The sequence below is a fragment of the Callorhinchus milii genome, unplaced genomic scaffold (genome assembly GCF_018977255.1).
Source record: "Callorhinchus milii isolate IMCB2004 unplaced genomic scaffold, IMCB_Cmil_1.0 Scaffold2, whole genome shotgun sequence".
Lineage (NCBI taxonomy): Eukaryota > Metazoa > Chordata > Chondrichthyes > Chimaeriformes > Callorhinchidae > Callorhinchus > Callorhinchus milii.
Genome location: NW_024704743.1, coordinates 28,650,673 through 28,662,976, shown reverse-complemented (window position 1 = coordinate 28,662,976; position 12,304 = coordinate 28,650,673). Strand labels below are relative to the sequence as shown.

Sequence of the window (12,304 nt, the reverse complement as noted above, 5' to 3'; positions counted from 1 at the left end):
GTGTCATGGGATCTTTAACTTAACATCCCCTTGACCAAATAGACGTAATCTCATTGGATATTTCTGAACCTGAATAATGGCAATTTTGACAAGGCAGCACTGTCTCAGTACTGCAATGAAGTGTCAGCGTAGACAGTAAACTCAAACCCCTGACATGGGATTCAAACTCACAACCTACTAACCCAGGGGCAAGAGTATGTAAATTTCTAATATTATATCACATTATTTGCAGCTGAGCTTGATTTTGAGTTGGAAAGTGAACTTGAATACCTTATGTTCAGATATTAAATGTAATATTTATTATTTCGGACCAAATCTTATTTAAATAAATAAATCTTACATGTTCAAAATCATTTCCACTGAATATCAATTAAATAATTCTGTTGTGCTCAATTCTGTAAATTCAATTTAAGGTCAAACCTTTAAGATGATAATTTTAGTTGCAGTTTCTGAGCTGTAGGAGGACTCAGCAAATTATTCATGATTCCTAATCCGATTACTAATTTAATTTCCAATAGATAGATGCCTTTAACTCCTGTTGAAAATGTTATACAGTAATAATAATAATCATTGTGTTTGATATAGCACCTTATCACATTTTCGAGAAGTCTCGAAGCACTTCACAGAATATACCATAAAGTGAATTGACTGTATATTTTGCGGGTGAAATGTGGCAGCCAATTGCGCACAGCAGTGTCCCATAAACAAAACACAAATGTTTTTTTTAAGGAATTATTACCCCTGGAAAAGCGATCCGCCAGTCGACTAACAACTAAGTTCCTACTAACTGTTAGGTGAACAGAGGCACGGGGAGTAAGGCAACTCGCCCAAAGTTTTGCGCTGCCTGGGAATCTAACCCAGGTCCTCTCATTATTATTAATATAATGTAACATATAATAATAATCCTTGTATTTGGTATAGTGCCCGCCTTTCATGTCAGGAGGACATCTCAAAGCGTTTCACAGCATTTGTTGAAAAGTGCAATGACTGTGCGTTTTGTAAGGAAATGGGCAGACAATTTGCACATCGCAACATATGACACAAACAAGATGTGAATATCATTTCTGTGTGATTTAGCAGCATTTAGCATCAGAACGGTGGTAACAAAGTTATTAATTTTCATTAACTTCCAATGCATTAGGTTTGAGGACAGACAGGAAACTTGGCATTGCAAAATAGTACTAATAATACTTGCATTTGATATAACACCCTGTCACATCATTGAGAAGTCTCAAAGCGCTTTGTAGGATATACTGTAAAATAGATTGACAAGAGTATTTTGTGGGTGAAGCTTAGCATCCAGTTTGCACATAGCAATGTCCCACCAATACAGCCATGCAGTGAATGATCAATTATATTTGGGGGATGGCCAGGACACCAAGAGAAACTCCCTTCTCTTTTTGTAGAGTGCCATGGGATCTTTAACATCCGCATGAACAGGCAGATGAGACTCGACTTAACATCTCACCCGAAGGACCTCCGTAATAATCTCCCTTTGGAATTCCAAGTCCCGATGTGGGGCTTGAACCTACAACCTTCTGATTCAAGAGGCGAGAGTGCTACTACTGCACTAGGCTTTAACCAGAAAGCAAAATACTGCTTGTGAATGTATCCATAGATGCTGCCTGACCTGGTGAGTGCTTCAGCAACTTCTGTTTTTGTTTACTTCAGAAAGGTTTGTCTGAGAATACTAAGATGTCAAAGTTATTGAGAATGGAAATTCCTCATAAATAATTAACTTCATAAAAGTCAACTTTTTTTAAAAATAGTAATTTGATTTGGAAGTGAAGGCTGCAATACTGGGTTTTAGGATTGGCAACCACAGTGTGAGGCGAGGACCTTGTGAATGATGGCAGTGCAGTATGCTGAAGTCTAATCCAGATCGAAACATCTGTTATCTTCTCAACATACACCCATCTGTGAGCAATGTTATGATTATATCCCACTGACGATCATGTTCTCCAATTGAAGCCTGCCTCTCTGTAGCTACCAAGCCTTGAACATTACAAGCATGTTTATGAACCCAGACTCCAGGTAAAGAGTCAAACAGTCTGCTCTCTAGACTGCTTCTCAGGTACATGCTTCATGCTCCTGAAATACATACAATATGGTAATAAGAGATGACATTGCAAAATGCCACCCTTCAGAGCAAACAAGATTACATAACAAGTGAATAGAAATTGTACGAGTGACCCAGGTAGCTATGGTATTGAATTTCCAGAGAGCTAGTGCACAAACTTAACTAGCATCTGGGAGGTAGGTTCATATTGAGATGTATTATTGATGGAAGCCCCTTAGTACCATATGATAAGGGAAAGAGGTAGCAATAAGTAAATTCTTAATGGTAACTGGGGTTAAAATCTACAGGTGAGGCCTCTTGTGTGAAGGAGGACAGAATAGAAAGGAATAAAGTGAATGGACTCTCATAAAGTTGAGGATATTATTTTAAAAATAATAATGTAGATTGTAGCAGATATTTGCCTAACCTTTTCAAACCACTTCTTAACATCTAGTATGTATTACCCCTTATGTAGTGTTGGTTGTGTCCGTCTCACTTTCAGTGTAAACAAAGGAATTTTTTAACCAAATGGTAACGATGTAAACTAAATCACTGGTATATTAAATATTATGGACCAATAGTTGTTCCAGTCATAAAATAGGAATTATAGAAAGCATCTATAACTGTACAGAAGTTAAAAAATATTTTCAAAGTCTTGTCGAACAAAGGATTATTATTAATGTACAGAAGATCTTTGCCTCAGTTTATGCATGTCAAATAAAATTGTGCAGATAAATTTAGAGACTGCCTATCAGTGCGTAATTTTGCAACTGCGTGATACTAACCCTTTAACAGCTGAAATTTGCATAAACAGAAAACTTAAAGTTGAACCTGAACCAGCAGATGTTACTGACATGCAGAGACAAGAATTTCTGCTATTTTGAGGTGACGAAGGGAACAGTTCAATGACTAAAGGGCGATTCTATTCCGATTAGTAGTAAATTTAAACTGTTGTCCAGAGTGAAGACACTGAACTAGTGTCAGTTGTTACCATAGCCCTGACTGGTCTAATTCTAAAGAAACCATTGCAATAATAGGGTGTAAGCCATAAAGGGAGCATGAAGTATGAAGCAAAACATTATTTTTTTTCTGAAGTGTAGAGTGTTTATTTACAAAACTATTTTTGGATTAGCATAATTCATGATCAGGCAAAACTGAAACACCATCTCCAGTTGTTGCTATGAACAGAGTGAGGAAAAAAACATGTCGTGGTAAAGGTTTAAAGCTTCTGTCTCTTTAGATCCCCAACAACAATCTTCTAGACCAAATTAAAACTCTCCGTAAATGGTTTGCATCAATTACGTCAGCACATTATTTGCCAAAACAGTTTGTTCAGTGCATTTTATAATTTGTTTTTTATTTCCTCAACTTGTCTCCTGATTTAGTACTGCTGTTTTAGTATCTGTACATGTATTATTTACTGCATAAGTAAATAATCTCAACCCACAGAGTGCATTAAATTTAGATAATAGTTGGGAAATTGCACCAATTTGGTTCAAAACCTCTTCTACAAAATGGTGTAAAGTCACATAGAAAATAACATGTACAATATTTTTGGTACATCATTGATTGAGGCTCTGGTTGCCATTCTGAATAAAGCCTATCGGATTTTCAGGCTCTTTTATCGTTGTGTACTGTTGTATCAATGTCTCACAGTCATTTTTTCCCCCAATTCTGGGAATGAACATGAGGGAAAGACAGGGGAAATGGATAAACTTGCACCTTCTACAATAATTTCCAGCTGTTTGCTTGTTCAAAGTGTATGATGAGTGGGATTGAAGGAAGAACTCCTGATCTTGTGGTTGACATCTTTTCATGCTTTTTGGATTCAGAAGTCTTCAACCTCATGCAGGAATTTCTGCATTAAAGTAGTATCTTACTTTTTCTTCTGTCTGTTATGTGTTCCTGGGCTGTTTGTTCTTTGTAATTGAAAGTTCATTAGCCTATTTTCCTCCAAAACCTTTTTGTCTTACTCAGTTAAAAGTTTTGCATGAAACATCAATAGTAACCTGAACGATATACCAGTATAAAGCACTGGTGAGTTCCATAGTACTGGGCTGCTTTCGGGCTCTATCCATTGTGAGAGAAACAGGAGGAGTGCAGGATGGGCCACACCACCATGGATCAACCAATGCCTTTTTTACTGGTCACAATTTTTACTTTGATATGTTTATGTGATCAACACAAGACAAAATCAATCCTGGCAGATGAATGAAATTTGCAATGTTTATACTGCACGGTTTACAGATCAAATAATTATATTGTCTTCAGGTGGATTCATTTTACACTGAAGTTGGAAGCTCAGTTCACTCCTCTTTGCTGGTGCTGCTGAGATCATTTCTGTGAAATGGTACTTCCCATATTCTTTCTTCAGCCAATTTCACATCTGCAAAAGACTAAAAGATACATTGTCCGTCAGACAAAAATCCCAACAAATATCAACAACTGTCTCTTCAAAGTACACATTTTGAAGCCAATAAGTGTTTTGTTAAAAAACATTCCATAAGCACAACAGTTGAAAACTCAGTTATCATTATAGCTCCTTTCTCAGCTGTAACAGTCCCAAATGTGATTTTTTGGAATAACAGAGTTCAATTTAAGACACTTGAGTGGTCCAATAGTGTATCATTTTTAATTGTAGTACAGAACTGATACCTTTGATTGGCAGTATGCACTATCAATAGTGATCCTGTTCCAAATCACTTTCAAACCAGGCATCAGAATCATAATAATTTCCAGCCTGGATTTCAGGTTGAAAATAGAACACAATCACCAGATCTAACCACCAGGAACTGCAGTGAAATTGAATGGAAGTCAAGCCTGGATTTGTACACTTTGAGACCAGAGCCCCTATATTCCATCAAGTCTTAGTCAAAAAGAGACCACTGTCTTAAAATATTTTTAGACTCCACAAAATTGTGGAATTTTTTTAAGTTCATAATTTAGAAACCTTTCTGTTATAAGACTTATGGAAAAACTGCTAAGAAAACTGCTAAGAATGTTCCACACTTTGGCACAACCTTTAATTATAAGAGAAAAGTGGAAGGCTTAGACTACGTGGCATTTGGGGCCTCAGTTCTCCATTATTGGGTTACTCCCATGCACAATACTGCATGAATGGTCTTCAGAATCAGGACTCCCAGGACACATTGAAACTGAAATAAAACTAAATCCGCAAGGACATGAAACATTCTTCTCTCATCCATCCTCAAACAGATACACTATATTCGTTGTAAAGAGCCATGACAGTTGAATGAGTTTGTATTTACCACATGTAAATCAGTGGCTTTAACATTCTGGATTTGTGTCTGTGTAACCTGGATTTGGGTTAACACTTGTCTTTTGTGGCTCTCAGCGACACAAGTCCATCCTTCCAGCTTACGCTAGACTGTCGTGATATGTGCAACCTCAACGGTCACACACCTGGAAATGCCAGTAAGCCTGCAGAGATGAGTCAAAATATGTCAATAAACAGAATCCAAACAGATTTAGTGGTCTAAGTAAATACTCTCATACGATTACAGTAAATACTGCAGTACACACGTGTGTGCTGATCTCTAACCTTGACATTACTAAATTGAACATAATTTGCACTGGTCTTATTTTAGCTCCAGTTGTTAACAGCATACATATGTTTTGTCCACAAAATAAACCATCAATTCACTTTAGAGTACATTCTGTGAAGTGCATTGAGATTTCTCAATGATGTGACAAAGCACTATATCAAATGCAAGGATTATTATTATTATACAATAGCCAAGGAGCAAATCCTGCCATAGGATTTGCGCCAAACCACTGGCTTGAGAAAGAAGGAAGGGAATACTGGTGGGATCATGGAGTTGTAAAATTTTGAGTTGTAGAGAAAGAATGAGTTAAAATAGAAAATTGTACAGTAAATTTTGATTTCAATCCAATGAGAATACCAGGAGAGGAAGAATACAAGGCAGCAAGAAACTTTGCCATGGATATGAAACAGAAAGGAAAAAAGTACAATACCGTCAAATTTAAAAAATTCTAAAGAAAATAGTGATGTAACTTACATCATCTCTCGATGTAGAATGCACAGCCATTACCTAACAACTTAAAAAAATTGAAATTCAACAGCAGACAGAATAAGAAATATATTTATTTGTGGAGTCCTGTATCTCAGTGGTTAGAGCACTCGCTTTGCAAGCGAGAGTCCTAGGTTCAATTCCTGGCAGGGTGAAATCTTGGGCAAGTTTCCTTACTCCACAAGCCTGATAATAATCCCTCAAAATAAATTGGTCATTTCAATCCACAACTGTTTGTGGGACACTGCTGTACGCAATTGGCTGCCGCATTTCGCCCACAAATATTATACAGTCAATTCACTTTACAGTCTATTCTGTGAAGCACTTTGAGACGTCTGGAAGGCATGAAAAGCACTATATCAAATGCAAGGATTATTATTACTATTATTATTTAGTCAATGATCTGATCCATAAATATATTCATCAGTGAACAAGACAACCCTCAAATTAGAGAAAGCATTTACGGATAAACTGTCTTTGAAATACTTAATTCTTTGTGTGTTAGACAGATAGGAAAATCTTTTTTTAAAAAAAGAAATAGCATAAAATATGAAGGAAGACTTGAGGTTTTAGTTCCCCTAGTAACATTAAGAATAGCTGACTATAAGGTGTGGGGTTTCACCTGAAAGAAAAATAGTTGCCCACCCCCTCAAAGTAATTCCCCTGTGTATTGTCTACAGTGGGTTACTGTTATAGTCACAATCTCCATCTGGATGGTGAGATGGTCCTTTCACCTAGTGCTTGTGTTTAGTGATCGGAACCATTGTTTTATAAGGCTTTGTCCACTTTATTAACTTTACTGCCATATCTTTGCTGTGCACGAATTGGCTGCTGTGTCACCAACAAATCTACTTTTCAGCATTTTGAGACTCACAAAGTGAAAAGCACTATTTCAAAAGCAAAGATTAGCACCTTTTCCTCATTCTTCAGCAGAGTAACATCTAATATGAATTCAAATACATACCAACCTACAAGTTAATTATAAGTATCAGATCAGTGTCAGGTGAAAAGAATATTCCACACTGTACTAATAAAAACAGAAGTCACTGGAAACACTTAGCAGGTCAGGCAGCATCTATGGAGAGAGGAAAGTGAGTTAACCCTTTTGAGGGTTACTGTGTCCACACTGTGCAACTAATTAACATTCATTTTCAACCAAAATCCCGTCTACGCATCTCTTCTTATAATCCATGACCCTTTTACAGTACAGAGACCATTATCCACATGAATTAGGATTTCTCCTATTACACTTAAGCAATCAGTGTGGATAATTAGCTACAGCGATAACACAAAAGTGTTCCATCAGGAATCAGACCATCACTGTAGTACCTCAGTGTAACAGCTCTATTCTCCCTGCCTACCTTTTCTACACCTCCCCCACCCCTCAGTCTCTCTCTCACTCTAACCCTACACTATATAAGAACATAACGACTCATTTTTACAGACTTACTTTGTGCTATTGGGAAAAAATCCTGTTGTTGATGTACCCAAAGTTGCGTGCATGTGCATCATGTTTCTTGGGATGCCAGAGCAATTAAGTTGCATCCCAAGTAACCTCACACTCTTGCCAATTCCCCCACCCCAGTATCTTTTAGCCCAATGCCCATACACACAACTGGTGCTCCAGTGTATTAGAAATGGAAACATCAATTCACAACATACTCTAAAATCATGAAACGGCTGAAACCATTTGTAGATTTTTTTTAAAAAGGTGCAAAATGTAGCAACATTAGCAACAAGCTACCGAGTACTGCCTTTAAAATGCAAGCAAACATTCTAAAAATAACTATTCAAAATATCTGCATGTTCTGAAAGAAAACTTCCTTCCTTCGATGCCTCAGAACCACTTCTGTTTCTTTTTTAACCGGTTTACAAGAAGGTAGCTGCAAACTGTAATCACCACACTCCTTAGCACTGTATATTAAAACTGTGTGCTCATTTATGTTCATGCAACAACAACAACAAGATTCCATTTGTAGAGCACCTTTCACATCGGGAGGATGTCCCAAGACGCTGGACAGTTGGGTCAGGACCCGAGCAGGGGGGAAGTGGTCAGGGTGAGGGGAGGGAAGGGAGGGAGCGAGGAGGGGGAAGAGAGTCGAGAGGGGAGCTGAAGGCACGGTCAAAGAGAAAGGTCTTGAGACCGGCCTTGAAGGAGGAAAGGGAGGAGGCGGCGAATGCACTGGGGGATAGAGTTCCAGAGCCTCGGGGCTGAGAGGCTGAAGGCCCGGCCACCGATGGTAGGGCGGTTGGAGTGGGGGATGTGGAGCAGACCGGAGCCGGAGGAACGGAGGGTAAGGGCAGGTAAGTAGGGGGCTAGTAGGTTGGAGAGGTAGGAGGGAGCAAGGCCATGAATGGCCTTATAGGTGAGGATGAGGATCTTGAATTCATAGAATCTTACAGCACAGGAGGCCATTCAACCCATCGTGCCTATGTTAGCTCTTTGAAAGAGCTACCAAATAGTTCCATTCCCTGCTCTTACCCTATAGGCCTAAAAATTGTTACTTTTTAGGTACCTATTGAGGCGTTTACCGCCTCCTGAGTCTGTTATTTTGAATCCAGACCTTACAGCAGTTATCTGTATTTACTGGAGCATTCAGACATGCCATGATCACTGCCCTCCACTATATTCCATTGCTATTTCCTGTTCTAGATATTAAAGGCTTGTGGTAAATTGATCATGTGATTTGTGCACAGGTAAAAGCAGATCAAGACCAAGATTTTCCACACACAAAATGAGAGATAAATTATAGTAACAGAGACAAGCAAGTTCACAGGGAAGCATTTGGAAACCCAAATGTCTTGTAGGAACTTTTATTATTTACTGTAATGATAACAATAACAATACAAGCACAAAGCAATGGAATGTTTCACCCATTCCTCCAGTGACAGCATATGCCATTAAATAAACTTCAAGCCAGCTGCAAACACCCAATCCCCCTCGATCACAATACACAGTCACACCACTTTACAGTACATCTTCAGAAGTGCTTAGAGGCAATGATGTGATAAGGCGGTACATCAAATGAAAGTATTATTATAACAACCTCAGGCAAAGTACTCAGTCATACTGGACAACACATTTTGTACCAACTCAGTCCTGAAGGATCAAATTCCATAGCTGTATGAGTTTAGGGAATAAATCATTGTGCTCAGTGTATGTTCTGAAGCAAATTCATGAAATGCTGCTTGCTGGTCTACGACAGCAGCAAGTTATCTATTGCTTCGGAAGAGCTTATGGTACAATCTGCTATTTTCAATTGCTAAAAATAGACTGTGGTATGGGGCAGCACCCTGAGTTTCAAACAATTTTAAAATGTTGAACACTTTTGAGCTGGGTTCTTTCTTTCCTCCACAATTTATTCAGCTGTACAAGGATGGATTTAATTATGTAAGAGGTTGTACAATTAATACATTGGATAAATACTTGAAAAGAAAAAAATTGCAAGGCTATGGGGTAAGAGCAGGGGAGTGGGACTGAGTGGATAACTCTTTCAAAGAGCCGGCACAGGCATGATGGGTCAAATGGCCTCCTTCTGTGCTGTAAGTTTCTAGGTTAAATGATAAAAATGTTATGATTAGGTTGCATGAGAATTTATTCTTCTTCCCATATAATGATTCCCAATATATCTATAATGTATCTTGCAATTGTGGACCACTACATATGGAGCCAGTTTGTAAACTGATGGAGCAACAATAGCCTATTGCTACTGTTATAAAAGCTATGATTGGGGTTTGGATGTTGTACCTCTGATGAACAGGAGCAGCACCAGCATTTCCCAAAGTTTCCCAAAAGTCAGAACTCCCTGAATTCACAACTTGATATTTTAAAGCTGTTAAGACTCTCAGCTACAGACATATATACTCATGCAGGAATATTATACTGTAGTAGCGAGTTCTTGAAAAGCCCTTCTTAAAAATAGTAATAAAGCTACAGTTTTAGGACCTGAAACAAAAAAATTACAGAAAAACAGAGATATAACAAATGATACACTGGTTTGACACAGTTTCAATTACAGGTAAAACATCAATGCTCTCTGTGATTGTATTATTATTGGTTTGTTTTTCATTTTACGATCCATCAAAATCCACGGATCAGTGAATTGAGATAGATCCTCTCTCTCTATTATAATGCCAGAAAGGGAATCTGCAGCCTCAAAGTNAAAAAACTACCTGCAAATAGAGCAACACTCCCATTAATATTCTCCTGCATTCGCCTGCTCTATCTGTGACCAGGGCTCCCTCTGCCTCCTCATCCTCCTGGATCTCTCTGCCATGTTTGACACAGTCAACCACGCCATCCTCCTCCACTGCCTCGCCTCCCTCATTTACTTCAGTGGGGCTGCACTTGCATGGTTCAAGTCCTACTTAACCAACTGCCTCTATTTCATCTCGGCAAATGGTTTCTCCTCCTGCTCCCACCTGATCACCTGTGGACTACCCCAGGGCTCCATCCTTGGCCCTCTTCTTTTCCTTATCTATAAGCTCCCTCTGGGCGATGTCATCCACAGACCCGGAGTATACTTCCACATGTAAGCGGATGACACACAAATCTACTTTGCCTCCTCCAGTACCAACTCCAGGTCTCTCGATGTTCTATCAGCTTGTCTGGCAGACATCAGGGCCTGGATGAGTGCAATCTTCCTGCAGCTGAATATGGACAAGATGGAAGCCATACTCCTGGGCTTCCATCAACGTCTTCACTCCTGCGGATCTGAACTCCTCAACCTCCCTGGGCTCTCCCTCACTCTCACTGAACCAGCGCGCAATCTAGGCATTTGGTTCAACTCCCAGCTGTCCTTCCTCCCGCACATCCAATCCCTGACCAGGACCGCCTTCTTTCACTTCCGCTACATTGCCCGATTCTGACTGTACCTTACCCCAAATGCAGCCGAAACCTTCGTGCATGCGTTTGTCACCTCCCGCCTGGATTAGTCAAACGCACTCCTCGCCAGTCTCCCTAGCTCCACTATTCAAAAAATCCAGCTCATTCAGAACTCTGCCTCCCACATACTTACATGGACCAAACTACGTACTCGCATCTCACCAGCTCTGGACAGGCTCTGATCCTCACATTTGTGTTCAAATTCCTTCACTAGCTGGCACCTCTCTGACCTCCTCACTCCCCAATCCACCACCGGGTGCCTCCGCCCGACTTGCGCCAGCCTCCTGCTCATCCCTCACACCCTCTGCCCCACTATCGGAGGTCGTGCTTTCAGCCACTACTCCCCAGAACTCTGGAACACTCTCCTTCAATCCCCTCTCTCCCCTTTTTCAAGTCCTGCCTGAAAACCTTCCTCTTCAACCGTGCTTACAGCCACCTCCCCCCACCAGCTCAGAGCCAGACTCCGCCACTGTTAAGCGCTCTGAGACACTACCCTGTGTGGAGAGCACTATATAAGTGCAAGTTGTTGTTGTAAAAACAGTCACTGTACTTTACAGTAACCCTGTGAAGCACTTTGAGATGTGCTTCTGACATGAAAGGCACTATATCAAATGTAAGCAGTGTTACTTTAATATTGAAGCACTCAGTGGAGCATACTAAATGCTGAAACTTCTACTAACAATATAAACAGTTGAGTGCCCCTGAATTAATAATGTTAATACCCCTCTGTTAGTATCAATTAGATCTTTTCAGTTGCAATCATTAAGCTAGTAAATTCACAGAAGACACTATGTAGGAGGCAGTTACTGTGGTTAACTGTAGAATCAGTTTTGATTTGGGTGTTTAAACCAACAAGAAAAAAAAGTAACACAAACACTCTGTTTTCAGTTGTCTTTCCAGTTTCTCTGTAATTAAGAACATTACAAGATGTCGATCTGTGAGGTTTCTGCCTTTCACTGACCCAATCTCATATTCCGCATTGACCAAGATTGTCACTTGTATGGTTTACACACATCATTTCTGTTTGGGCAGGTATGATCAATATTAGCAGTGATAAGTTTGTCAAAATACTTATCAAATGAAAGTAACTACAATTTACTGCTGCCAAAAGAACATCTCAATTTTAAACTCAGTGAGGAGCATTTTTTTTCATGGTTTCAGCTCCTCTCCCGAATAATACATAATGTGAATTTGCAGATAAGCTTATGATGCGAGATCCTCTCACAAGGGAATTTATTCTGATAACATTTGATGATCAGACAAGTAGGTTTGTCTTCTTGTTGAAATCTCAAGTGACCAGGGAATAAT

At 39.4% G+C, this 12,304-nt stretch overlaps 1 long non-coding RNA gene across 2 annotated transcripts in view; it reads right to left on the bottom strand.

Annotated features, from left to right (window-relative positions):
* Nucleotides 1-3,156: 3,156 nt before the first annotated feature.
* LOC121848146 overlaps nucleotides 3,157-12,304 on the bottom strand; it is a 32,720-nt gene continuing 23,572 nt past the window's right edge. For both annotated transcript variants that reach the window (XR_006084879.1, XR_006084880.1), the window contains exon 3: nucleotides 3,157-4,455. This is a non-coding gene — a long non-coding RNA (uncharacterized LOC121848146). The remainder of the gene's footprint in view (nucleotides 4,456-12,304) is intronic.